The 27,946-nt window shown below is 45.2% G+C and overlaps 2 long non-coding RNA genes across 2 annotated transcripts; one reads left to right on the top strand and one right to left on the bottom strand.

Annotated features, from left to right (window-relative positions):
- The first annotated feature begins 1,118 nt into the window (after positions 1 to 1,118).
- LOC135387326 (uncharacterized) lies at positions 1,119 to 27,495 on the top strand. Its single transcript, XR_010421049.1, has 4 exons — positions 1,119 to 1,143; positions 25,473 to 25,674; positions 25,750 to 25,860; positions 26,481 to 27,495. It is a non-coding gene; the product is annotated as an uncharacterized LOC135387326 (long non-coding RNA).
- On the bottom strand, positions 13,736 to 14,168 carry LOC135387325 (uncharacterized). Its single transcript, XR_010421048.1, has 3 exons — positions 14,127 to 14,168; positions 14,001 to 14,042; positions 13,736 to 13,777 (listed from the first exon to the last, which is right to left on the bottom strand). It is a non-coding gene; the product is annotated as an uncharacterized LOC135387325 (long non-coding RNA).
- Positions 27,496 to 27,946: the final 451 nt, after the last annotated feature.

The raw sequence follows: 27,946 nt of genomic DNA, 5'->3' as shown, positions 1-27,946 counted from the left end.
TTAAATTTGCTGGATTCGATACACGCAGGGAGTACATGACATTCAGCTGTGGCTATCTTACAGTAATTGAGTGGGCTGTGGTGTGGCTTATGAAGCACACAACCTAAAGCCTACAGTATGAAAGACTGAGATGTAATAACCAAGTAGCACACTGATGATATTCCATACCTGTCGCCCACAAGGGAGCTCACTACAAGGTCGCGGGGCATACATGGCTGTTGCCACTTTCTTTGCTTCCTTTCCCCACTGCTGGGGGATATCGGTACACGATAGCAGTGGCAGAGATTCCTGACGATTGACGAACAGCAGCACAGCCACTGCATGTTTACACCGGTGGCTTAGGCTAAACCATAGGAAACATGAAGTATTGTCACTATAAAGCTTGCCAACGAACATGGTCAAACAACGGCATGCGTTCCTTTACTACCTACCCAGCCTTGCAAGTACAGTGTACGCTTTTTATGTTGTTCCCGTTCACCGTGATGCTGACTTTGTGCGGGTCCTCCTGTGTTGCCGACGTTTGTAACACGAATGCTATAATGTTGGCTTCCTCATGGCTTGAGCACTTGACTTTGCAGTCTATTATGTGCTTTGCTCGGAGCACGTCCTCACCCTCCACTAGACACCTCACACCAGTGCCGATGTATTCCATGATAGTGGAAATAGACAAAATAACTGAAACAAAGTTGCAGGAAATGACGAGGATAGGCAGCTAACCCACGACGAGCCTACGCATGCATCGGCTCTTGTTCGACGACAGAAGCACTGTTTCAAGGCCAAATTGAGCTGACAGGCGTCATACTGGATCTCTTCGAAGCGGACATACCTGGAATGCTGTTGTCATCGTCGTCAATCATCGTCCAAGCTATTTATCCACGCTGAATGCACGACAGCTGAAACCAAAACTCGCGCGTATCCCCACGACGTCGTTCGCCCGCAGAGAACCAGAGGGCGACACCGAAAGTTCTCGGCGCGAATAGCATTACTCTTATTTTTGCTCCGCCAGCGGGATTTGAACTTCTAATCTGCTCCGTGAGACGCCTCCGTTGTGCCTAGTAAGGAAGACGTAATCGTGCAATAATTAACCGTGCGCTGTGGATACACCTTTCGACCATGTGAAATATGATCACAGCGCAACGTGAGGTGAGTGTTGAGAAACAATAACACTTTATACATACCTGAAAGGTCAGGTCAGGATATCATAAAACCCACTGTATTTAGACATATGGAACCACAGGGGTGGCGTACAATGCATTCGGCCCATAGAGATAGTGTGTCGGGGGTCCGCAATGCATTCTGGACAGGTCCTGGTCGCACGTCATGAGCTACGTCACTGTTCACGTCATCAAAAACATGACTGCGCCCGTGACCGGTTTCGAAACGTTTGTAAACAATACGGGTTCTACTTCTGTGCGGTATTTCGTGACTTCTTTCAACCTCGGTAATCAGTTTTATTGGTTATTATTGCAGCTGAGCATGCAAGTTCATAAAATTGGTCTCGCAGTGACCGCCGACGACATCGGTGTTTGGGTTCGCTCAGTGAATCGGATCGGAGGTGCTCTTCTACACGGAGTCATATTGGTACCCATCATATGTGAAATAAACTATCGCTGTGATTCGATAGATAAAATATCGCTTAGTGTTGATTTATGCCATCTTGTTCCAACTACGTCAAACTGCTGCACCGTAGTATGATCACTTTGCTTGCAACGGAACGATGGCCTCAGATTTCACCTGTTAAGAACAACTTATTGACAGCTAACAAAAGTACTGTATTGCTTACAGACATTATACGAACGTACCTATATGTTTATGACATGCATGATAGATAGCACGAGGTGAAAAATTATATGCAGAGATGGGAAGTAGTCAATAGTAGCGATGTTTTCTGCTGATTACCTACATCAGTTAGGTTATATTGCAAGGCGCAACTACTTAGTTGCAGCTTCTGCCTTCACGTTGATACACAGCGGTCTTTATGGCTCATTGACGCTTGAAATAAACGGGGGAAAAGTACAGATATAGTATACAGCGATCATTCTACAGTGCTGCTGGGTGCTTTTTAGTGCATACAACATTCCACATCACGTATCACCTGAACACTGACAAAAGCACCACATTCTCCTCCATTCCATGCATTATTATCCCCAAAAGGCATGGGCAGGCAAGACATCTGGTCCTAATTTTCACTTTACTTTTCTTTTTTTGTGTGTATGCTGTAATAATGATAGTATTTATTTCCACAATATTGTGGGGGAGCCGAGGACAAAAAGCTCCTTTGGAGTTTGACAACACCTAGTGAAGCACGGCCTGACATTTTCATACTTGTTAGGGACCTACAACTTTGCAGCCAACTTACAAAAGTGCATCCTAAGAAAAATCATAACTAATCATAAATTATCATAACTATGATGAATAAGTTCTGACTGCATGGAGATGCCAAAGGTCTCGGGGAGCCATTGAAAGTACTCTCATAATCGGATCTGTTTCACTGATTTTGATTCACAATGCATAAAACTTCATTGTGAAACTTGTTTGCAAGAACAACAAGTTTTTGCTCACGCAAAGGAAAAGTAATGAAAAATTTCTGCTGCACTGGCCCAATTTTTGTAAGACCACGTTTTGGAAAAGACAAGATGCACATTGTACAAGGTAAATCAGAGTAGACAGAATCCCGGGCGTGGGCATGCTCCAAGGTACAGAGTACTGTCAGTGATCTTTGTGTATGATATTTTGTAAGACATGGTAGGGTGTTATGAGCATGGGAATACTGAAAAAAAAAAACTATAAAAAGGGTGAGTAATTGAAAATATACTTACATTGCATTACACAGTTGCAGTAGTCATGGCTTTAATTAATGGTATAGAAATGTAGTTTCACTAGTGACTGAACTACATCTTCAAATAGTAATAGCACTTGAACTATAGTACATGATTAAAGTACTTAGTATGCGTATGTACAAAACAACAGGAAATAAGCATACTATAAGGAATCACATAAAACGATTGTACTTTAAACTAATAGTAACTGCACTTGAACAATAGTATGCAATTAAAAGACTTACTGCGCATATATACAAAACCCCTGGAAATATGCATATTGTAAGAAGTTACATAAAACTATTGTCCTTTAAACTGAGTTAGCTTAGTAAACAATTGCCTGCATCTGACCTTATGCAGCTCCTCTGTGCGTGTCTTGCTGGCATGCCGCATACGTATATTGAGGTACTTGTGTGCAATGCATCTTATCAAGTGAAAATAATGATTTTCCAATGGAGACTGCTCGAGCATATGTTCTTCACGTAGAGAAGGAAAGAACCCACTCTCCATCACAGAATCCAGCACTTGCAGGAGCATTCTTTGCATGAGAGTTCCTGACGCCATACCTTCTTTAAGAAGGGCCTCGCGTAGCACCTTCTCTGATCTTCTGCATATCGTGATTACATCAGGGGATGGATAAGGAAGTTTGTGAAACCTTTCTTTCTGTTGTATCAAAGAGTGGTGGAGAGAAGGCACAAGAACTGTCAAGTGGGAGACACAGGTCTCACATTTTAGGTATCCCTGTAGGTAGGACACAATGTGTCCTGCAATATATACGATAACTCTGTCACCAAAAATGGACGGTTCTGTAGGATCTGAAAAATAGTCATGATCAGAGGTGTCGTTGTGCAAGCTTGTTTCTTCGGTCACCACAGTCCTCCCTTTTGACGTCCAGTTTATTATGTCTTCTGACTGCACCTGTGTTGCACTACTGACATGCAGTATAGTGACGTTTTCAAGTGGGAGACAGTTTCCTTTCCGGGAGCTTTGTACTTCAGTACTCACAATCAACTTTTTATATGCTGCTGCAAACTGCCTTGCAGTTGGGTTGTTGTTGTAGCCCCCATGTGAACGTAAGATGCCAAAGAATAATTCTAAGTGGTCTTGGCTCACTCTATGCATTGGGAGGTAGTTCACCAGAGACTTAGAGAAGAGAGAGTCATACAGTTCAGTGGCACTTTTACAGCACACAAGGAAACCAAGGAACCCAGTTTTTCTATTTGTTTGCAGAAGAAGAGGCCCAGATTCACTTTTTCGAAGCCGAGATATGTAGGAGGTCACAATTTGAAACATTTTACGGACATCATCAATGTTGTCAGGGCACAGTGGTCGTTTCCAAGACTTTTGTTGCACATTCACTGAGTTAAGGGCATCAAAAGTATTGTTGATGATCCTAAGAAACCTTTCAGTTGCTTCAGAATCTTCGAAACCTTCAATGGCCAGGTTACGGCATTCATTTATAGCATCTGCCACAGACATACTTAGAAGCTCTGTGGCAAGCCTCACCTTCATAGGCTGTCGCTGCCAGTGAATGTGGGCTTTTCGTAGCTTGTTTGCTGCATGAAGCCCCTCTTTCTCCTGCAGTAACTGTAGTCTTTCAACGTGGTCCCACGAAACTGTGCAGCCATCTTCATCAACAAAGCATTTCAAATGTGATAAGGCATTTCTTATTAATTTTAGCATATGGCATGCGTCAAGGAATATAAATATGGGTTCTGCTGTGTTGGGATGGGGGAAGCTTGTTCTTAGATTGTTCGACTGTAGGCAGCAGCCAAGGTTTTGCAGCATGGAAAGGTTAGCTGCAGCACCATCACAGGTAAGTGACACAACTGCTATTCCAGCTTCGTGAGCAAGTACCAATGCTTCTTTCACGAGGTTGCTGCGCTGTTCCTCAGAGATGCCATCTACTAGGAAGTAGCCAATGGGTAACTTCCATTGCTCATGTAGGGAAACAAGCAGGATGACAAACGCTTCCTTAGCTACTGTGCCAGTATCGTCACAGCTTGGTCCCACACTTACATACCCATAAGTCCTTCTTCCGTCCCACTTCCGTCCCACTCTATGTGCCGCCTTATAGCCATTTCGTCAACCATAAGGCTGCACACAGATGGCACACCTTTTTGCTTGTTGCTCATTGCCTGCATGTGTAGTGCTGCAATTGCCTCCTTTGTGAAGCCAGGCTCACCATCGACAGACTGGTACCACCTCTTAATAGTACGGGGATGAGGAAGGCATGTGTCAAAAGTGTGACGTACGTAGTCATACCCACGTGGTGAGAGATAGTGCAGAGTAAGAGCAAAAGCGCGGAGCTCTGGACTGTACTGTTTTGGTAAGCTAGTGCCTGCAACCTTAGCTGCCTGTCGCATAAGGAGCTCTTTGTTCGCGCCAGCAATATTTTCTAGACACCTTGCTTGTTCCTCCAGCAGAATGTTCTTGGGTGTGAGGTCGCTAGTTATATGCTCTAGCTTTGCAACCTTTTGTTTTATACGACGCTGTGCCTGTTGCAGAGCCTTAATCCTCTTCTTGCTGACAGGGTGAAGGTTTCCTACTCTTTTTACTTCCTTTTTGAGGAAAGCCTTTACAGGTGTATCCTCAGATGATGGTTCCTAGGACAGTATTTAGCATCTATATTAACACATCACTGGGCCAGTTTTGATATAGATAACAGCAATGGCCATGCAGCTATCTTATATCATGCATCTATTGTTACTTGTTCACCTTCGTTGGCGGCAAGGGTCAACCTTGGGCAGTCTTTCACTCTCCAGAAGCTGCACTTGGGTATAGTGTAGGCGTACCTGCTACTGCGTCAAACGCGGTCCCCTGGTTGGGCTCCGTGGTGGGCGGCAGGACCCTTGCATCGAATTGTATTGTCACCTTTATGGCTTCTTCTTCCTTAAAACCCCGAAATCGGAATCGGAAACGGTTCCGCACCGAGTACCAGCAAATTGATCTAAATACGTCAACACACGAACCATGGTTTGCAAAGTTTCTGGTTGTCCATTCGAATGACGACACAAAACCACTGTCAAAGGTATCTCCTTTTGTAATAGCGAAAGCACTTGAACAGCTGATAGGTAAAGAATACAATGCCAATAAACTGGGCTCTGGAGATATCCAAGTCCACGTTGAAAAGCGAGAGCAAAGCAGTGCACTTCTTTCACTGACAAGCGTCAATGGGATATCTGTCACAGTAAGTTCACACCGGAGTCTCAACATTGTTAAAGGAGTAATTTCTGAGAGCGACCTTCTTGACTGTTCGGAATCGGAACTTCAAGAAGGCTTACAACAGCACGGTGTGGTAGCTGTAAAGCGAATAGTCATGCGTAGGGATGGGAAAGAAATCCCAACAAAGCACATAATCCTTTTTTTCAAGCTCCACAAGCTGCCAGACACAATCAAGGCCGGTTACCTCAGTTGCAATGTGAGGGCTTACATCCCCAATCCGAGTCGCTGTTACAAGTGCCAGCGGTTTGGCCACGGTTCTCAGGTATGCCGTGGGCAGCCCGTCTGTGCTAAGTGCTCCGGCAAAGACCATTCGTCAGAGTCGTGCAGCAATGATTTTCAGTGTGCCAATTGCAAGGGTAACCACCCTGTTTACTCCAGATCATGTCCTTGTTGGAAGGAGGAGAAACAGATCCTCAAGCTGAAAACTGAGCAAAATATTACATACAGTGCAGCAAAGGCACAATTGGCGTTCCAGAAGAAAGGAACCTTCTCTGATGTGGTGCGCAGGGGAGTGGCACCACTCAGAGTATCGGTGGAGACCCAGACCTCTGGGGCTCCCCTCCACACTCCCCAACACAAAGAGAGGGACACTGAGGGTTCTCCTCCAGTGGCCTCTCAGACGAACAGCCAGGGAGATGCAATGTTAACCTCAGAGGAGGTTGTTGCATCCCCTTCCGTTTGGGACGGGATTGCCATGGGCCTGTCCCAAAACACGAGTCAGAGCATGGATCTCGATGACGACGACTGCTGCTCTCAGAAGTCGTCTTCGAGTCTACCAAGTCTTTCCATGGGCAAGGAACAGAGAGGGAAAAAAGCTGGCCGAGGACGAGGAGGAAAAGCCAAGGAACAACAACAAAGGGTTCCTCCACCGAGAATACAAGCTCCTTAATCCCTCCGCATTCATGGACAGTTGTTCCACAAGGTCTTTACGCCTTAGAGTAGTCGTTCAGTCCATATTCTTTTTCCTCTTCTGTGCATTTCTTATGGGTTCTCAGAGCATTATTCAGTGGAACTGCCGGGGTTTGCTGAAAAATCTTGATGATGTCCATGATTTGGCAGACAAACATCATGCTGTCTGTTTCTGTCTCCAAGAAACAAATTTGGTTCCAGACACCCCTTTCCACCTCCGACGGTGGAACGTTTACCGTAAGGACCGAACAGACACGGCACGTGCTTCCGGAGGTGTGGCCATTCTCACGGCCAGAACACTTCCCACGAGAGATGTCCAACTTTCTAGAAATCTTGAGGCTGTTGCAGTGCAGATTTGCACTGACCGTGTGATGACGGTGTGTTCTCTGTACCTGCCGCCATCAGCTAAGGTTGAAGAAAAGCAACTTCAAGACCTTCTCAGACAGCTGCCACAGCCTTTTCTTCTGCTTGGAGATTTTAATGCACACCATCCTCTGTGGGGTTGCTCAAAAGTTGACACACGAGGTAGGATGTTAGAGAAAATGCTAACATCTTTGCCAATCTGCCTTCTCAACACAGGGAGTGCAACACATGTCAATTCGGCTTCACAGACTTTCTCAGCTATTGACATTTCACTATGTAGTCCATCTCTATTCCAAGACATTTCATGGACAGTTGCCGACAGTCCTTACAGTAGCGACCACTTCCCTCTTGTATTAAAACTCAATCAACTGGCAGCTACCCTCACTACCCGACCACCCCGTTGGAAAACAAAATTTGCCGATTGGGGCTCCTTTAAACAAGAAGCCATTCTGTCAGCAGAATCACTCCATGGACTCGGCATTAATGAAGCAAATGACATTATTACAGACATTATTATTGACGCAGCCACTAAATCCATTCCGCAATCTTCAGGTCGTCTTCCTAGACGCTGCAAGCCCTGGTGGACGAGTGATTGTGCGAACACCAGACGGGAGCAGAACCGTGCATGGGGTAAGTTTAGACGATACCCAACCCCAGCAAACTTACTCGCTTTTAAAAGAGCCCGTGCGAAAGCAAGGTGGACACGGCAACAAGCGAAACGGCAATCTTGGGAAAATTTCGTATCCACCCTAAATAGTAGCACTCCATCCAAGTTTGTATGGGACAGACTGAAAAAAATCAGAGGCGACTACAGGAGCTTCTCTGTTCCACTTCTGCAAATAAATGGAAGCACGTGTCAGAGCATCGAAGACCAGGCTGACGCCTTAGGTGAACATTTCCAAAACATTTCCTCTTCTACTCATTACACACGGGAGTTCTTGAAGATCAAGGATTCTGCCGAGAAGTGTACCCTGTCATGTGGTACTGGCGACAACTACGCTTACAATAGGCCTTTTACCATAACAGAACTTTTAAGAGCACTGAGCGTTTCAAAACAGACAGCTCCAGGGCCAGATCGCATCACGTACTCTATGCTGCAGCATTTAACACCTTCATCGCTAGAAACCCTTCTATGCTTCTTTAACTCTCTCTGGAATGAGGGCTGCCTCCCGTCCCGCTGGAAGGAGGCGATCATCATTCCACTGCTAAAACCAGGGAAAAGTCCTTCCAATCCAAGCAGTTACAGGCCTATTGCCCTTACCAGTTGCTTAGGAAAAACTTTTGAACGTATGGTGAACTGCAGGCTTATGTACTACATTGAAGAAAATGAATGCCTAGACCGATATCAGTGTGGCTTTAGAACTGCATGCTCAACAACAGACCAGCTATTACGTTTGGAGACTGTTATTAGGGAGGCCTTTGTCAGACGGCAGCATTGTGTATCCATCTTTTTCGACCTCGAAAAGGCGTACGATACCGATTGGCGGTATGGCATCCTTCGTGACCTACACTCTTTTGGGATACGTGGTCGGCTCTTCCGTTGCGTTGCAAACTTTCTTCAGGGGAGAACATTTAGGGTGCAGCTGGGAACTGTACAGTCCCGCCTGTTCACACAAGAGAATGGAGTCCCGCAGGGGTCTGTTCTAAGCGTAACACTCATTATTGTAAAGATGAACTCTGTCGTCCATGCAATTCCACCGTCTGTCACGTACTCCTTATATGTGGATGACATTCAAATATCCTGTTCTTCCACAAGCGTTTCTAGGTGTGAGAGACAGCTCCAGCTCACCATAAACAAACTTTCAGACTGGTCCACCAAAAACGGTTTCAAGTTTTCTCCTGAGAAAACTGTTTGTGTCCCATTCTCAAGAGTGAGGGGTGTGTTTCCTGAGCCCACACTCAAAATGAATGGCCAGGATATTACTGTCATGCATGAACACAAATTCCTTGGTGTCATCTTTGACCAAAAGCTCAATTTCGTGTCTCACATAAAAAATCTTAGAGTCAAGTCAATGAAGGCCTTAAATATACTCAAGATCTTGTCGCACAGGTCTTGGGGTGCAGACCGCGAAGTCCTGCGTCGTATTTATATTTCCGTCATTCGCTCAAAGCTTGACTACGGGTCTTTGGTTTATGGCTCTGCACGGAGGTCTGCCCTGGCGATTTTAGACCCAGTTCACCACCAGGGTCTCCGTCTGGTGTTGGGAGCTTTTCGAACATCACCAGTTGAAAGCTTGTATGCAGAGTGTAATGAATGGTCGCTGGAAAAACGGAGATTTTACCTTGCCTCTACATATGCAATGAAGGTGAGATCTTACCCGCAGCACCCTGCCCTAGCCTGTGCCACAGAAACCCGTTTCCAGCAGCTGTTTTTGAACAGACCTTCTGTCATTCCTCCTTTTAGTATGCGACTGTCCCTGGAAATGGAAGCTTATGGCTTCCCTGACCAGGGCAGGGTGACTCTAGTAGCAAGTGGTGGGAGGCTTCCCCCATGGCAACCACCACCAACACACAACACATCGTTATTAAAATATAAAAAGCAAGAAACTTCTACAGTTGTGCTCCAGCAGGAGTTCTTATCATTAAAGGACAGTTTTGGAGACCATGTCGCCCTTTACACGGATGGCTCTAAAACGGGCTCAAAGGTTTCATGTGCAATGGTCACAGGCACGTCTGCTGTGTCTCGCCGTCTGCCAAACACTTTTTCCATTTTCAGTGCAGAGGTATACGCTGTGATCCTCGCTTTTAATCATGTGTTACACTCTCACATTGATACATCAGTCGTGTACACCGATTCCCTGAGCTGTCTACAAGCTATATGCAGCTTACGGAAACAAAAGAACCCATTCGTGCAACAAGCCCAGCATTTATTCAGCCAAATTACAAACAAAGGTTTCTCTCTAACACTCTGCTGGGTGCCAAGTCACGTAGGTATACGTGGCAACGAGCAAGCCGACAAGGCCGCTGTCGAGGCACTGTCCGGCGACCTCGCATTTACAGAAGTGGCAGCTGAAGACTTGCGTTCAGTCATACGAAAGACGATTAATGAGAAATGGCAAAAACAATGGAACACACAGAACACTAATAAACTTCATCTAACCAAACATGACATAGGCAAGCCCACACATGCTTTCAGTAACCGCCTTCACGAAATTCTGTCAGCTCGGTTACGTATTGGCCACACCTACCTGACACACGGATTCCTTTTACGGGAGGAGGATCCACCCCTGTGTGTGCCTTGCAGGGAACCGCTTTCTGTTTTGCATATTCTGATAACGTGCCCACTGCACGAAGCTCACCGTCGCCGCCACTTTCCCGCCTTTTACAAATATCACATTCCCTTCCATCCCGCACTTTTGCTGGGTGATGAGCCCCTGGTTACTTTTAATTGTGTATACAATTTTTTAAACGATGTTGGTTGCATCAAGTACCTTTAAACTAAAGTTTAACTGAATTATTCTCTTTTTTAAATAGATAACATTTTATCATTGTCTTGGCGCATAATAGCCCTAGTCGCTCATGCGCCAGAAAAAACTTCAATCACTCACTCACTATTGTTACTTGTTTATTATTTTGCTTTCATGTAATAGTAGTGTGCTGCTTGCACTTTACCAAGGGCAAGGGAGACTTATCTTAAGCTTACAAATGGTTCTTCCTTGAGTAAAGAAAAATAAAAGGACGGTAACATATGCTCAGTACAAGAGCCATGCCATTTGGCTAATTTGAACACTTACATGCAGTGGAATGCAAATGTGGTATATATATACATGAGGATCCGGTAGAGTGGGAAAGTCAGATCTAGTATAGTAGAACAGACACTTGAAAAATGGCAATGAAGCTTCCTAAAATTGATTACAAGCTTCCCACACTTCTTCCTGTACTGATTCCTTTCGTTCTGTACCTGATGATGTTTCCCTTCATTCAGCACCATGCCAAAGCTAGTAATAACTTTAAGGAAGCTTCATTGCTGTTTCTCAATTGTACGCAGTGCTACCCTGAACTAAGTGATGACCTAACAAACCTGTATCTTTCTGAATACATATTGTGATACTCACAGAGTACAGGAGTGCTGCACCTTTGAGTCGTAGTTTCCACAACAGGTGGCACAAAATCAGGCATGCAAATCACAGGAAGTCCACCACTGTGGGATGGCTAAAGTAATCTTTATTTCGTCAAATGTGTACAATTCATTGTGGTTTGTGTTACAGTTGTAAGTAATCAACAACATGCAGAAAGTGGTATGCAGTGGATAATTTGTCATTAGAGGGAATGAAACTAAGTATCCTACCGAATATCTTATGAAATCTTGACATTAATGCTCATGTATACTATCGGTAATGTGAACACCAGTGTGTGGCCAATCCCTCACTGTGTTCTCCAGCATGTCGTATATGTCGTATTTACATCCGATAAATATGTACTTTAAAAATTACTTCCTCCCCCTGTTTCAGAGTTTTCATAAACTTTCATGACTTTCATTAACTGCACTTCACTATGGTTGTGCCCTCTGCTCTCATGCTCAGCTGTACTTTGTTCTTTGCACCTAAGCTAAGCTATTTTAAGTGTGGAGTTTGCCGTCTACAAGCAGTTTACCTGCACTTGTATGACATGTTATCTCTCCTGCATATCCACTGGTTAATCTTTTCACAGTCTATACCCATGCAATTCTTAGTATCCCTGGTCACTACTCTTACCGCATATCTGCTGGTGCTTGGGGTAGAAAAGGTAATGCTGGAGGAACTAGTGACCTGGAAATATACAGAAATAACAAAAACATAAATTACATGTTACCGGTTTGCAATGTTGAATTACATGCTTTCAGACACTCACGTATATTTCATATAAAGGAACCAAGAAAGTGTGACTTTTTTTTTTCACGTTTAAATAATGCTGTGAACGAAGCGTGTTTTGTGATCATGAAGTGACCAGCACATAGCTGGAAGAATGGCATGGGTGCTACACTCTTTTTTTTTTTTTTTTTGTCTCAGAACTACCGATCTTTCTCTATGAGGCTTACCAGAGATGGGTATTTCAACGATTTTGGAGTTTCAGCACTGGTACTGTTTCCAAAAGACTCTGGAAAGAAAATGTACTAAGAGATGCAGGATTATGCTTCGAAGTGGTTTAGAATAGAGCAAAATATGGTTTTTGTCACGGTGGGTAAATGAAAATTGAATTAATGAGCTCTACCACATATACTACCAGAGAGGGGCAGAGAGCAATAGCTATTGCATAGCCAATTAGCATTCATACAGCAATTTCCACGTGCTAACATCTTACTGGTGATGTTGCCTCATTCCAGTCATCAAAAGCTGAAAGATTCTCGCTGTCAAATCCAGTGCTGTCCTAAAATTGACGCCAATACGATTAGCACTTATCCAAACAGTCGGAAAACTAAAAACAAGCTCCAGATTTTTGTGATGATGCAAGCATATAGATCTTTTGGGACTTTAATGTGCTCAGTCACTTCATTCAAGCAAGGTTCAAAAGCACATGCAAAAATACTCACACAACACTGCTACATCTATGTAGTCAATACGGTAAAGCACGAGTAATGGACAGGAAACCTAATCATTTTGGCATCGCATTTACAATATGGCTATATTTTTTAGCAGTACACAGCAATGACAGCGTCCATATGAAAGCAAAGCAATGCTTACACCACTCAGCGCAGTATCCAAGTGACCACCTGATGTGCCCTTAAAGGGAGAAAATAGCAGAATGTCTTATATGGTGATGTACATAATCCAGCTAAAGGAAATAAACACATCATGCCCAATCGAGCTACTGTGTACACAGGTGACTTGAAATGCATAGCCGACACCTGAATATTAAACTGAGAACACTAAATCACATATACCACAGTTGACGAGGCGAATACATCCATAGCTTCGTGCACCTGTAATGCAAAATTTTTAGTGATACTGTAGTGGAATGCATATAACCAGATCTTACATCACATAGCTCTGGTCCAGGCTCAGACACAGTATGTGGCACTTCTGTTTCTTGTAGATACTACAATGACAACAGTAGCTATTATATATGCACCACTGCACACGACCACAATTTTTCACATACCTGCTGAGCATGGATCAAAGAGTGTGGGCTCACCGTACTGGACCCCTGTTCAAAGGAGGAACATGATGTGTCTTACACAAAAAAGATAAGGAACTTTCCACTTTCCACCATGCAGATAAGGAACCAAGATAAGGAACTTTCCACCACGCAGGAACTTTCCACTTTCATGGATTTAATATAGGGCACCAAGTAACCAAGGCAACAGATATAATGTAGCACATTAATGTTAGAAATGTAAGCCAGCAGTAGATTCACATGGCACATTATTCAGCTTTGCAATTACTTCTATGCACAAAACGAAATTCTTTATGCACCTGCTGAGCTTGCGCAGAGCAGTGTGTGCCCAACCTGCCTTCCTGTTCAAAAGAGGGACCTGATGTGCTCTACACGAAAAAGAAAATGAGAACAATATTGTATTTGGTACCATGCACATTTTCCGATTTAGGGAACTACATACGTCGTAACAAACAAGGCAACAGAAATAAGTGATGCGCGCAGTACAATGTAATAAATATAAGCCGGCTAATGCGGTTGGCACATCCTCACCTTCGTGAACTTAAGCAACAAGCATTTTGTGGTACTGTATAATGAAAATGATTAGCTTACATCACTTGGTTCTCGTCTGCTGGCTTGTAACACCTGCAGGTGCTATAAATGACAAAGTGATATCAGCAGCATATCAATGTAGTTCATGCACGCGCCGACTACCTTTTCTTCTTTTATTTTACGCACCTGTAGAGCGTGTACCGAAGAGTGTGCAACGGGAACAGCGCCCTGTCGTAGGCGGACTTGTGCCGGTGATGTCCTGTCAAAATCGTCATTCCTGAAATGCTTCGAGCAGACAACACTATTCTTTGTTGGGACCCAGCTTGGACGTCCAATTGCATGTGCCCATGCCAGCCGCAGAGAGGAATCGCGAGGAAAACTATACGAAGAGCCGAGGGCAATAAATACGAAGAGTTTCGAAATTCGTAGAACATGTCACTCTACCGGTGGTATGTTATACCAGATTCTTTGCAGGCGAATGTCGAGCGATTCGCGCATCCCAAATAGCAACATATCACCATTGTGAATTACAAATAGCATGCCGACAACAGAGAAACAAAACTACCGAAGTACACGGCAGCCCCAGCTGTGCGCTGCGTCAAAAAGCGTCGAAGTAAACAAACAAAACATGTAGATGCACATGATTGGTCCGTAGAGCAATGACGTTTAATGACGTTTAGTGACGTGCGACCAGGACAAGATGGCGGTTTTGCACCAAGCGACCGCTTGAGGGTAGTTACAAATATGGCGGACATATGTCACCCCTGTGCATATGGAACTTCCACCGAGTTCCCCGTTGCCATTTGCAAACGCCGTCTGTCAATTTGAAAGTGACGTTGGCGATGACGATGTGTGCGCCCTTCGCCATCGTTGGTTCCGCAAATGCCGCCGACGCGGCTGCACTGCGGCCGCCAGCATTGCGCCAATTGCGCGCTGCAGCCCTGTTCTGTTTGTTTTTGGCACGTATTTTTCTGTCCGTTTATGTAATCTCTGTATATATTAGAAATCCGTCATCCTGTTCCCAGCGTAAGTAGCCTCTGTAGTGAAGGAGCTCGCAGTATAGGCTGGGCCCCAGTGTCGTTGCGTTTTCTGTCGCGAGTACACGCTGCTCAAGAGTACTTTGTCATATTAAATATCCTGTAAACAGTAAACGCTCCCGTCCGTTCGTGTGTGTTTTTCGTGTGTTTTTGTCATTAGAGCACACGGTATGCTAAACAATGATGTCCACTGTTTGTACGACATGCCGAGGTGTGTAAGTAGAGCAGCAGATATGAAAGTTATTGAAGTATGGACTTGGCATCTAATGAAATACAATGCATAGCAACGCTGTGCCACCATATGCATGTATACATGTACAGCAATCAACCATTTATTAAAATTCACTGTTCCCAGCAAGCGTAGCACAATGTGAGATACTGGAAGCCAGTGTGAAAGTATGGAGGACTACCGTAAGATCTACAGCCATATGACCATTACGGACGCACTCCCGTCTTATTTACGGTGATAACCGTCATAATTACGGTATATTTCATTGGTGCCGTATTAATTACACTTTTTGGACCGTATCACCAATTTCGGTAGCATACCTGTTCCTTTTACGGTAAAAAATGGATTTTGACCGTAAATTTTACAGCAATTTTTTACAGTGTATGGTAGGTTTCATTGGCCTTGTATATCCATGGTGGCAAAGGGAACAGTAATCGGCCTGGTGTCACCAACGGATCCATGAAGAAAACCGAGTGACACGGAAACAGAAGACGACACACGCAAGTTCTCAGACACAGCAATAAATTTATTGGCTCATCTCAACTTAAAAGTCAACTAAAAGTCTTCGAAGGGGGACGAGTGTTAAGCGGTAGCCGCATGTGTAAAAATACCAGAGACAAGCATTCGAGACGTGTGTCAACGTTGCCGCAGAACCCTGAAGAATGAACAGAGCACGCCACGCGAGACGCAATGGCACGCAGAAGTGCGGAACAAACACAAAAACAAAAACATAATGCCCCAAACAGCACACAACATATTGCACATGTCTAACACGCCCTCAGTACGCCGTCCGCACGCCGCCTCGGAGTCCCATGGCGTCGCAAACTTGCCGGGTGCTCACCCCATTTAAGACTTTAGTCATGATATCCGCTTGGTTCGCAGATGTATTTACGTGCTGCAGTCGTAGCTCCCCTTCTTCGATCTTTTCCCGAAGGGGGAAAAAAAAATGCCGCAGCTCGATGTGCTTATTCCGCTCCGACGTTACTTGGTTCACCGCCACTGCTATCGCAAATTGGTTGTCGACGAACAATGTTTGCGGCTTCAGTACGAAGTTCGCTGCGCTGAGTTCCTGCGCTAAATGGTGGAGCCACAGGACTTCCTTTGCTGCATCGCACATCGCCAGGTACTCGGCCTCTACTGTTGAAAGGGCTGTTGACCGTTGCTAGCGACTGCTGCAGGTGATTGCTGTTCCAGCTATCCTGCCAACCCGCGTCACAGTATGCCTCCACGGCTTTCCCGATCCTTGTAAACGTTAGTACCTACCCTTGGGACTGTTTCACGTACCGTAAAACATGCTTCACTCCTTTCCAATGCTCCGTTGTGGGGTTTGCATTCAATTGACTCAGATACGACGCTACAAATGCCAAATCTGGCCTCGTGTCTCAGCTAGGTAAAGCAAACTACCAAACGCTTTACGGTATCTGTGGCACAAATCCCCTAGTGATTAACCGTCCTTGAGCGTCTGAAACTTTTTTCCTGGATCCAATGGCATTGATGCTCACTTTGCGTCTTTCATCAAAAATACGTCCAGAACACAAAAACAAAATCTAATGGCCGAAACAGCACACAGCATATTGCACATATCTAACAACGAGTGGTATAAATGACGCATTGCTGTCTACGTTTTTATCCCAGTGGCGATCTCTAAGGGTTCACGAACAACCTTCGATGTGTGTAGTGTTCCCACGCAAGCACGGTGGTGTCCCTGAAGCATGGCTGGTAACCTAGACAATCCCAACCATCACTTCATTCGGATCAACCAGTTCCGAAGACCCAGCCATTCTTTCAACGTTCGCTGCGTGTTCCCTAATCCGTTCACTGAGGTACCGGCGCGTCTGCCCGATGTATACAAAAGCCGCACTCAAGCGGAATAGAATAGACAACGTCCTGCTTGCAAGGAACGAAAGGCTTCCTGTGCCTCACGCCGCAAGATTCAGATTTTGAGCTGAAGGACGTCAAACGACTTAAAGGCATTGAAAAAAGAAAGAAAGAAAGGCTTTGATCTCGTAGAATAATTTTGCAACAGCATGGAAAATTGGGAATTACAACCACAGTACGAGAGTTTACATCATTGCATGGTCTATGCAGTGAACTTCCAAGCAATTTCATGGCCATCTCTGCAATCAATTGGCTATCATAACCGGCCTGCGTGAGTTTCTCACATTCCTTCTGCAAACTACTCCCGACGAAATGAAACATTCGAGAGAGATGAAAAGCACCGATGGATCTTCATGGATCTACATCAGCTAGACTACAACCTTTCTCTTGTCACTACCAGGACATGAGAAGTAGTGTATAGCAAGAAGCTGTTACCTTTGGCACCAACGTGGGTTGTTAACAAAAGCTTGCTAAGCAAAAACAACTTGTCTCCACACAAAACAATCCTGTCAATAAGACCAAAAGATGGATCTTCAAGTGCTTTTCCAACAGCCAGAACTTCGGCAACTCGTAAAACCTTGTTGGCTATAACAGATGACTCAACAGAAATAGCAGTTTTTCCAACGTCAGACTTACCAATGACACCAACACTTTGAAACTCATTTGTTAACACAAAACGCATGCTTGGTGCACAATTGCTTAGCACAGTAGTATCATGTTGTTTGTTTGGAATTACTGGACCATCCCACAAATCAAAGGAAGTCTTCATTTGAAAATGCTCGACCACACGGGGCGTTCTTGAAATTCCTGAACTTTTTTTATTGTGGCAATGCGTTTTGGCCCTCTAAACGCATTGCCCATTGGTGGCGAGACGGACCAAAGCTCCTTATTTGGTAGACAATGTGCACCAACATGTGGTGCTTTGGTGAAAGAGCACTGCCGCCACATATTTCAACGAACAGCTTATTGTGCTTTCCAATTAGAGCCTCTAGTTGACGATGTGCATCCACGGTGATTGGGGACAGGACCGTTTGTGTCGGAATGCACAACAGGAGATCACGCTTTATATGAGGTTCATCGTTAGGTGGTATGTGTTCTTCCACTATTATGAGGATTGTTTAAAATTAACTCAAGTGAAGCACTGGCTGAGGAAACTAGTGCGGGGTCAGGTTCAAACATCCTTGCGAAGTAGCTTTTACTTATTGAGCGGTGAAAGGAGAAAGTTGTGATGAGCTTGTTCAACTCTTCCACTGACATCCACTTAGCATCTCTCACAACGAAGCGTAGAAAACGTGGTATATCTTTTGGCACAGTGCCTTCTAAAAGTATGTGCATTGCGTCAAACCACATATTAGTGAGAAACTACGTATTTCTGAAGGCACAAATGGACCACTGACTCCAAATTGTGCTGAGAGCTCACATTTATCGCGCTTTCTTTGGCATGCGTTCAGCTGTATTATTTGATCTTTAAGCTGCTTCTCTGCTCGCAGGGGCCACTGCATGCAAAAGTGATACTTAGAACAATCTGTTGTTGGCACCGTACATGATCCGCACGAAAGCCTAACATTAGGGCCAAAAGACTCCTTGAATCCAGCAAGGTTAAGGCAGGCAAGAGAGTCACCAAGGCAAGCAAACTCAAAGGGATACAGCGCAACGAGGACAAGAAGAATCAGGCAAAGACAGGCGCTGACTAACAACTGAAGTTTAATCTGCGACCTCAGGAAAATGAAAGCGGGAAAGTATAAGGGAGAAGGAAAACGAGGCTACACAGGTCACACGTTTTCATCAAGCGTTCAGATAGGCAACCTCTCGTTCTTGAAGATCAATGGATGGTGCACTGGCACAGCTTTCTCGTCTGTTGCAGATCGTGAATGCCTCATATATCTCCCTGGTTCATTGATCCCTGTATCCAGGAATCACCCGCGTGCTCTCTAACTGTGGCGCGGAGCCACAGGCTGCACAGTGAAGCGCGAGATTGCTTCTCGTCCCTGATTTCAGGGAATTAGCATCCTTACGAAGCCTGCTATTTATGCACCTCCCCGTCTGCCCTACATACGACTTGCCACAAGTCAACGGAATGTCATAAACGACCCCACTGCGGCAGCTCACAAACGTCTTCCTATGACTGACCCCGCATGAAGGCGTTGCCTGCTCTTCTCTGTTCACCCGCGCGCACAGCCACTCCCTCTCCCCCGGGTTTTCCTGGCGCAGAAAATACCACTCTGACACCAACATGCTCTGCAGCCTTCTTGGTTGATTGAGGCACTCCGTGCACATATGGAATCACCGCTGTCCTAGCACGCTCCTCGTCCTCTCGCTCCCCTGGAGTGCCCCTCCTAACCTTCCGCAGGATATTCTCGGCGTGGTCACTCAACAAGTGTGGGTGATAACCAGACATTTCAAGTCTATCAAGTCCCTATCGCTCCGTGCCAGCAGAAGGTCACTCAATATGCGAGCCAGGCAGGAGCCGCCTCTACACACTCCGACCTTTTGCACGTAGTATTCGCCACGGTGCTCGACCAGGGAAGAGTGTAAGTACTGGTTCAGGAGGGCGAGAAACTTGTCCACCCCCACACCACACTCATTTTGAAAAATCACAACCCCGTACGCATCAATGCCCTCACTGACCACCTCACGAAGTGCAGCATGCGCTAGGGAATAGCAAGCAAACACCCTTGGCGCTGTACTGGTCCACATGTGCTTTTGCAAGAAGCAGCCTTCTGCTAAGCTGTTAGCAAAGCATATGAAGTCACGAAGCAACCCATCCTTTGCAGCTTGGGTTTTCAGACTTTTTGTCTTTCCAACAGCCACTAAGAAGATGTTACTCAGTTTCGACCTTTGCGACAGGGGAATATTCGCAAATGTTTCCTGGTGCAATGAATCATGCAGATATAGTAGAAACAAAAGGCATCTGTATTGTACGGTGTCAGGTGTTGGTGTACCACCATGACTGAACTACGCACAGCTCAAAGACTAAGAGCACTGCTTATACAGCAGACTCTCCTTGGTTCAGACTCTAGTAGTTCAAACTTGTGATAATTCACACAAATCCAAAGTATTTCTTTCGCCTGCTACCATTCCAATATATAAAAACCTGCTTAATTCAAACTTCACTTTTAAGTTTTCCTAGCAGCAGAAAATGAAAAGAAAGTATTTTGACAGCTGTGACTCGATGTTAGCTGTGACCAACGGCGGATCCAGGATTTTCTCGAGAGGATATTTTTTGTCATTCCAACAGCAACTAAGAAGGTATTACTCAGTTTCAACCTTTGCGACACGGGAATATTCCCAAATGTTACATATAAAAGGAAGAGTTTGTCTCGATGACCCGTCTTCATTCCCAATGCATTGACTATCTCTGTACCATCTAAATACAGTCTCAAATCTATCCAGTCTCTAAGGTTACTGTCATTGTGTTGACATCGTGGAGCTACGAAATGTATTGCAAATGAAGGATGCGCCAACAAGTGCGCTCCACTAAGGTTTTCATAGGGACAAAATAAACATTTTCACCACATGGAAGCACCACCTCCTTTGCCTGACATAAATGCCTTTATGTTCACAAAGAGTTCTATGAGACTCGTCGTTTGCCAGTTGAGATATGTCAATATCCACATCCCTTGTGAAGAGCACATCTTTAACACCGTATACAACTGTGTCCAGAGCAGCCTTCGAACACAGCGATGAGCCTGAAGCTTCCTGCACAACTTTGCTAAGACTTGAGTTTAATTAATAATTTTTAATAATTGGGTGTTTACGTCGCGAGACAACTGAGATCATGAGCGACGCCACAGCGGTCGGTCTGTGGATTGCTTTTGCCCACCTGAGGGTTCTTTAACGTGCGATGAAAGCTCATCACACGGCACCCCGTATTTAACGTCCCTCGCGGAAGACGGCGTGTCTAAGCAACTTGTACCCTGCCGCTAAGACTTGAGTTGCGCTAGTGGATACAATAGATGATCCGGACTTCTATTTAGCGGTTTCTCATACGTATAACGTATATTGTGAGACCCACGTCTATATATAGTGTAAATGCTGCTAAAAGTTCCATTAAACGGTACCGGAGTAAGAGTGTACCGGCCATCAAAACGAGCAAAACATGTTTGTACACATGTTACTGCAGTTCGGCTATCCTTGATTAGTCCTATAAGGACACTCAATGGCGCGATCGCTTTCATGCCGAGTATGTTCTATCTATCCTTCAGGCACACTATTTTCTATGTGAACATATTTGACACAGGTGTGTCTGGTTGGGAAGATAATAGACAGGTAACACTAACCAAGAATCACGAAACGGTTTTCCCGATATTTTGGGGCTAATCTGGCTCCTTCTTGATAGGTGAATCAATTGTGCAAGAGCAACTTCCTTTATACCGTGGATGACGAATTTGGGATCGCTTGGCGGCGTTGTTTTGTGGTTGACGCGTCAAAGACCATTGACAAAAGCCGTAGGTTTGGTACCCACGGGCCCGTTAAGGTTTCCGGGTGTTAGCTAGATATGCCAGGATACCAAGAAGAGTATTCTTGTCAGTCTTGTCGTCTAGGTCAATGAAACTGGCATTTCTAAATCCAACAACACTGCATATCCTCTGGATGTACGAATAATTTGCTAACGGATTCGTATATCCAGATGATATTCGATGTTGTTAGGAAGCCGGTCACATGATCGCGGTTATCGCAATCCTCGCCCAGGCCGCTTTGTTCGATATCGGATTTACGCACATCATTCTTGTGTTTTCGGAGACACAAGAATGACGTGCGTCACAGTCGTACCGCCGAGGAAGGAATGTTATATCCCAGGCAGCACAATGTACTGAAAATCGAGTGCAGTGGGGATGGACGGGTAGGTGGAAGGCCTTGAACAGACCCGTGAAACTAAAGAACATTGATAAGACACATACCATCCACCCCCATTGCACTCGAGTTTCAGTACATTGTGCTACGTGGGACGTAGCAAATCACGTTGCAGGGGAGATGGCGTCTCAGTCACAACAAAGTGTTTACTTATGCCTTTTGCCCAGCGTTCCGAAAACGCTGATACAGACCTGCCCTGAAATGATGCGTGCTGAGATCCTACTTGCTTGCAGGGTGTCGGAGCGAACCGAAAACCGGAAAAAAACGCTATTTTGGTGCGAACCGGAACGGAATCGAAACCGTATACGTTTTTCTCGCTCAGGAGGGAAACCGAAAAATATATTTAACGGTTTTCGGTTCAAGAAAAAACTTCGCCGGTTTGGACTACGGATAGGCGAATGAAACAGACGTCGTGTGCTCTGAAGTCATGTCATGGATACTATACGAAGGTTACGGTTACGGTGGAACGTATGTCGGTATACTATGACCCTTAGGCTCCTTTTGTAATGGTTTATCGTTCGCGCACGCACACAGACTTAGAGGTACATGTGACTCTCTAGCAATGTGCCGTATATAGTGTTCGTTTTAATTTGATCCCCCCAAACTCTCCTCAACTAAACAGCGACCCAAGGGGGCTGCATAACGGCTTCTCTATCGGTAATGTCGCGCAACGCGTCCCTTGTTTGAGAGCAGCTAAGTTGAATACATTTACGTATACGCGAGGGCAAGCCCGTGCGAAGTGGCAACTCTTTTGTGGACAGGACACGAAGAAGATGAAGAAGAAACGGTGCCCCTTGCCTGCCATACGATGGTTGGCTACTGGGTTGTCGAAGACATGACCTACTACTATACTAGAGACCTGGACATCCGCAATGCTCCCAGCACCGGGGTAGTAGTTCTGGCAATCGCCGCTTGGCTATGGGATTTGGCGCTAGCTCGCACTATTCGTTACCACGTGACTTGTCAAAACCGCGGCGATGGATGGTAGGCTGTGTTGACGACGACGAATCAGTATAAGAGAGATAGTAGCGCGTGCTTAGCAACAGCCTGTGTATCCCTGCGTAGCAGACTGAAGGCGGTGGCAAGGGTGATTCCCTCTCCCCAATAATGCTATGTGGCGCTTGCAGCGGTCACTAACGTAACTAACCCGTGACCCGTCTCTCGGGGATCGCCAGCTGTCCAGGTCTCTAGTATGTGACACAGTGAGTGTGACCATGACGTGTTGAGAGTGGATCGGTGCGGGAGCGGCGTCGGATATGTCAGGTCGTTAAATGCTGAGCGACGAGCGTCACCGCCTAGCGAGTCCTCGGAGGAACGAGGCACCGTACCTTCAGTGACGGCTTACGAAATGATTCGCAGGTCGACGAAAAATTGGGGATGGTGAAGGGCTGAATTACGCCGAACAGGCTGTTCTTTGTTCGGGTCACCAAATATAGAGGGCCATGGTCTTCCTCCACACGAGTCCTGACAGGCGCAGTGGCGCGCGGCAGCCGAGGCACGTCTTCGTCGTCGTTCACGGGGCGCCACAGGCACGTCTCACGTGTCTCATTTGACCTCATTTCCGAATGCACTCATACCGACCTCACATCCCCTATGCCTCACCGGTGACTTCACTCATACACACCTAGCACCCCTCAGACCTCATGAGTGCACTCATAGGAGATCTCATGAGGGGCAAAACCTCATGAGTGCACTCAGGCATGGCCTCATCGCTGACTTGCCCTCACTCACCCTCACCTCAAAGGCGTGAGGTGAGGGTGAGGGGCACTCATGAGGGCACTAATGAGTGAGTTCGCACAGCTATTGCACACACAGGAGGCACACATCCAAGAAACGGCGCTGGTGCTCGACGAGCTCTGATTTCTTTCAGGACTTGCTCTCTCGATTTCAGCTCCCTCCTGGCCCTTGCTTTCCTGTGGGTGCTATTGTCATTGGCCGGATGTTCGTTGACGTCACAACTACGTATGTTGTCGTCTACGGAGAGCTCACTTGCTGCGCGCTTTCTTTCAGGCTGAGGCCACTGCTCTTACTTTCATAGCGCAGAAGCGTATAGAAGGGGGAGTCAAGTCCTGTAGATCACATAAACAAAGTGCAGAAACCGACACTGAAGATTTCTGTCTAGGTTTAATTTATACAAGCTTTCGCGTGGAGGTCCACGCTTCCTCACAGCGCGTATAGAAACGTTATAGATTATTTCGTCCCGGAACATGGTATGATTTGTAGTAAATATATATGAGCACACCCGAAAGGTATACACACAATAGTACAGCGTTGATGCAATAGAAGTGTCCCTTGAGGTGAGGTGAGTTGATAAGAAAAAAATGGAGAAATAGGCACTCATTACGAGAGCCGGCTACTCTTACAAGCTAATAGAACGCATTACGCGTGCGAAACGTTTGGTCAATAGTACCAAAAGAGCTCAGAATAATTTCGATTGCGAATTTATTTATTTTATTTTTGTCTTAAGTGCCCAAGGGGCATTACATAAGGAGGAAAGAGGGCAAACAAGAATAATGGGAGCAGTATCACACCACGCAAAGACAAAATGTATCACATAAAACAGCTCTGAATTGGACAGAAGTGGGTATAGTAACACGAGAAGCTATAGTAAGCCTGAAGTTCGCTATCTTGCACAATATAGCGTATAAATGCAGGCTAGCTGGTGGGTGAACTCCGCGGTAAACAAGCCTATCCCATGCTCATGCTTGATTGCCATGGAGCTACCTTGTATACTACATGCTTTCACGCTCATTTTAATCCAGTCGGCATACCTTTAATATGTGTGCCATACGAAAAAGGAATTAGATGTCAAAATTTAGCAATATATGCCCGTTCCAGCTTTGTCATTTCTGGTCACAAGAAAATAACGGGGGGGGGGGGACTTTTTGTCGAGTAAACCAGTTGTTGCCACAACAGTGGTGATAGAACCCCCCGTGAACGGTGCAAACGCGTTCATTGTTTGCCGTGTCAAAGTTCAATTTGTGTTGTTTTTACCTCGGGTATACTGACAACAAATATTTCGTCCTAAACACATATGTACAGTGGCACTTAAAACTATTTCCTAACTCCTATTTTTTGAAACACATCACCAAGCTCTAAATGTACTGCTTATGCGTGCTGTTTTCGTGGCTGCAGTGTATTCTAAGTTGAATTCTTTTGATGAGAAACAGCAATGCTGGGACAGAGTGGGACAGACAGGACAGCCAGGACCATCCACTAGGATTTGTACTGCCCATTTCGTCGAAAACTGCAACAATGACGCGCAAATGCACCCGTCGCATGTGCCAACGATTTTTCCTCCTCAATATCGGAAAAAGGCGCAGAGTGGGGAACGACACAAGAGATAAGCGTAGACATTAGGGTGTATCATTTTAGCTGCTGAGTTTTTTCTTTTTGCAAGGATAGCTTGTCTTAAACTATACTGTTGCAGCTCAGAGGCTGACTAAATGGGTCAACACATATACCATGTCTCTTACCTACATGAACATACAGTTATTGTTCGCTTGCAGCTTCTTTATGTCTGAAACTTTCTAGCTGGCAAAGGCGATCAGACGCTGCATCCGCCTCTACAGTCTGCACAGTGCAACATGGGAGCACGTCACTGGTCCACAACAAAGAATATGCTTTGGACTTGATTGTAAATGATGAGCTGGACAATGTAGACCATACAGGTCTCCATATACTGGCAGAGGTGGCTGCAGAGGCAGGGATAGTTACGCCACAGCCTGTTGACCAGGTGGGGAATAGTTTACATTTTGAAGCATATTTAGCCATTTGATGTGCAAAGTATAATGTTTTGTAAATTAACCAGGGCACACAAACAGAAGACATTAGCTTTGAAGGAAAGCTGCTGCTCTTTCTTTCTGCAACTGATGGTCATTGTGCGTCCACACAGGTCACGCATCCCATGCAGTCCAACAAGGTAAGTGTCATTTATGCACTGCAACTCTGATGCTGTTAGGGGGGTTGCACGATTCAAGTCACTGATGTTCATCATGATCTAAATTAAATAAGTTCTCATGAGAAAAAAAAAACTGATTTGAAATTTAGAAAGGGGCTCCAAGACGTGGCAAACGGGTACAAATATTTGGTCAGTAATAATTCCAGCAATGCTGATACTAATAATATGTCGTGACACTGGTGCTCTCTACGTATGTCCAGTACGCACACAGTGTCCTTTTAAACCAGACGTCATAAGGCATAAGAGAACTGATGTTGTGAGGCTGGAACTGATGTTCTGGCACCCAGAAGATGTGGGTTCGAGTCCTACAGCTGACTAACGTTTTCAGTGTCTCATCTTTCGTCATAAGGCAGGCATTTTACGGACAACTTCACACCAGACTTTCACATAACTTAAATACTACACTAAAGTTTCTCTATCTCAAATACTGTGGATGAAAGTGATAAAAGACACATCCAATTTAAATCACATAAAACAAATTTGTTTATGTTTTTTAAGCATGTTTTTTTTTCAACTCTGGCTATTACCGTCCAGCCTACAATTATGTAGGGAGTGGTCAATGAAGTTGCAGTATGTTTCAGGTGACAACCACGGATGGACAATGGCAGCGACAGTGTGGGTTCATGGGGTTGCAACCCTGAAAAGCTCGGAGAATGTGCTGCAGAACCTGTGCTGTGTCACAATGACGGTATTCAGCATTCTTCTGAACATGCTGCCAGAACAACGGTGCAGATCGAGCAGCATGACAAGAGAGGACCGACTGACACTCTTCCTCATGAAGCTCAAACTATGCATAAGCTTTACAGCACTTGCTGCAATATTTAGGGTGTGCGAGACCACTGCTGCAAGAGTGTTCAGAAGCACGTTGGAGATCCTGTCCAGTGAACTGAGTGAATGGGTCTTTGTACCATCACGGGGAGCAATCAAAGACACAATGCCAGAATGCTTCAAATTACACCACCCAAACTGCGCGTTTATTATAGACTGCGCATAAATTACAACAGAAGCTCCGACAGACCCTGAACAACAGCTCTATCTCTATTCCCACTACAAAGGCTGCTGCACATTGAAATTCTTGATTGGCCCCATTCCAAATGGCATGGTTGCTTTCCTTTCGAATGCCTATGGTGGTCGCCACAGCGACACTTTCATAACGAGAGATTCTGGCTTTCTGGCTTTGATCGAGCCTGGTGATGTGATCCTTAGTGACAAAGGGTTCCCAAACATCAGAACCAATGTCGAAGGCTGTGGTGCCGTCATCGTAATGCCATCTCTGTCATGTGGAAAGGCCCAAATGGAAGACACTTACAAGGTAGCCCAAGTTCGGGTTCATGTTGAACGGGCGATACAGATACTCAAGCTGTTCAACATTCTAAACAACACGGTACCACTCACATTGGTACCATATATGGCACAGATTATACGTGTGGAGTGCTTGTGAATTTGCAACCCCCAATCATCAGTAAGAAGTGAGCAGAAAAATTGTTATTAAACATTGATGGGTTAAACTTGCAGCCACAATCTCACATTTTCCTTCTCATAAAGCTTGCGATAGAAGCAGTTAGTTACAGACCTGAACCGAAGGGAGGCAATAATTTAGAGTAAATCTTGAGTCGAGTGGTGAACAAGCAAGTGAAAAGAACAACCGAGGTGGAGCGAGTGTGAACAGATTCAATTCAAAATGACATAGCATATTCAGCAACATTATGATGAAAGCAAGGAAATTCTTACAACTAGTATGTACAGTTGTGGTGAGAAAATAAAGAAGTTATTTACAATCTCTAGGAAAGACGAGGCAAAAAGTTAGAGAAAAAAGTGTTCGAGTTTGGAGACAATCTTCAGGAGGAACTCATCATCACGGCTGACATTTATACATACACTCTGCACAGAGCTATAAACATAAAAGATTTCCCTGTGTAGGTTCCCCCATTACATACATCTATAACTGAAGCTGTGTATAGTACCCATGCAATTTCACGATGGACAACTCGTCATCAGTGTAGACAAGGTACTTCACGTAGCACTCCTTTTTCGTGCAGTCCACAAT

The sequence above is a fragment of the Ornithodoros turicata genome, chromosome 3 (assembly GCF_037126465.1).
Source record: "Ornithodoros turicata isolate Travis chromosome 3, ASM3712646v1, whole genome shotgun sequence".
In the NCBI taxonomy this organism is placed as follows: Eukaryota; Metazoa; Arthropoda; class Arachnida; order Ixodida; family Argasidae; genus Ornithodoros; species Ornithodoros turicata.
Note: the sequence above shows the minus strand (reverse complement) of the source record. Positions and strands in the feature narration are given on the sequence as shown.